The following is a 1,916-nucleotide window of genomic DNA, read 5'->3' as shown; positions in this document are numbered from 1 at the left end:
TCTCTGATTCCCCCTTTTTTCCATTCTTCGGCATCAGCATCCACCCAGGTGCATTCAGCACTCTTGGTAATGATTGGAAGAGTGATTTAGCACAAGTTCAGTTGATGTCTCTGGATGTATTTGGGCTCTTTGTAGGTTTGTTGCTCTAATTTTTTTCATCCACTCATCAGGTAAATCCTGTGTAGTACAAACTAAATGCAAATCAAGAGAGCGCTTCAACACTCTACTCCTTAAAAGAAACTGATGCACTGTTTGCTCGAGTTTGGAAAAGTTAGGGATAAAATAAGCATATGTCCATGTCCACTCTGATAAATTTTATGTCATTAGATATTCCTCTTTAACCTAAATGATATCAGAATTAAACTGAAATTCCTGTAATTCAACGAGGAAAGGAATCAATCCCGCATTCATTCCCAGTAGAAAACTATCATATCTGTCTTTACACGTTGGTGTTCTACTGTTCTGATTGTGTGATCCCATAGCAGCCACAACTTGGGGGGTGGGGTGGGGGTGGGCTATTTCCATCAATATCTACGTGATGATGCTGGTCACTTCTGTTCTCTTAGTGCCAAAAGGTTCCTTGGAAATCAACCAAATCAACTTCTGACGATGTGGAACACCTTACAGGTGGCTGGGTAGTCCAAAACGTTCTATTCTGGCCTTGACATTTCATTCCTCATGGATAATTCTGGTCTGCACTGAAAGAGGGTCAGACAGAAAGTGAACTACATGAGGACAGTGGTCAAAGTAGCATCTATACTCAGTCACTGTATTTTGTCTGGACAAAATCAACCAAACCTGGCTGGCAAGGAAGGACAGGCAGTGAGAAAGAAGGGGTGAAAGCTGGACAGACTCTTGCTCATGGTTTTTCTCCCATAAGGAAAGAAGTCAAACTCACACAATGCCAAGAAAAAATCTTCCTGGCAGCTCAACTCAACTATTTGCAGTCGAGCCACATAAACCTGGCTGTGCAATGATACTGATCTTTGCTTGTCTGTGGGGGAGAATGTGGAGGGGAGAGCAGAAAAAATGAGCAAAGCACCAGGCAGCAATGAAAAGGAGATGACAAGAGGGGATGATGCAGTAAATGGAAATGAGTCGAGGGATGGAGGAGAAGAGAGAACACAGACAAGCAGCCATCTCAGCCAAACTAAATCAACCACCAGGATGTACAGTACTCTGATAAAACATGCAGCATTTTTTTTACTTTAGAGATGATATAGAGGGTACTGAATACTGAAGTCATTGTAATTCTGTGTTGTTTTTTTTTGTGGTGAGGTGTGTATGTGTTGACAATATGTGATGTGTGTGTGTGTGTGTGTGTGTGTGTGTGTGTGTGTGTGTGTGTGTGTGGTGTTTAAACAAGAGGAGCAGCTCAGGAGGATGGAGTTGGACACATGAATCAGCTCTGTGCTGTTATGGATCAGTGAAGGTATACCTTGTCATTTTGACTTTAAGTCTGCTTGTTCTTTGATGAACATGTTACCTTCTGGGGAAATTGTTCCTGTTTTTGTTCTCAGTTAATCCAGCATTTAATACTGTTACACCAAGCCACACTACACAAGTTAGCATGGTGCTGGTAGTGTCAACTTGCTTGAAAGAGAAATGTGAAGTGGATTTTGGTAAACTGAAGTGCCACTATGAAAGCTTGATTCAGAACTGTCATACCACATATCAAGGTCTAGAGAGAGTAACTGATGAAATCTAGATATTTTCATGATCTGTGCTGTAACTGCTGGCCAGGAGATATATGAATGACATAACACACCTCTCTCTCTGTCATGTTAGACATGTGTTTTGCTACATTCAATCTTTGAGGACTCTGATTACAACAGACACATTCATTAAAAAGAGCCTTGCCTTACTGATTCATGTGACAACGGGAAAGAAATTAGATGAAAACACAAAATTTCGAT

Source organism: Lates calcarifer, linkage group LG4 (assembly GCF_001640805.2).
Source record: "Lates calcarifer isolate ASB-BC8 linkage group LG4, TLL_Latcal_v3, whole genome shotgun sequence".
NCBI lineage: Eukaryota > Metazoa > Chordata > Actinopteri > Centropomidae > Lates > Lates calcarifer.
This window is presented reverse-complemented; position numbering follows the sequence as displayed.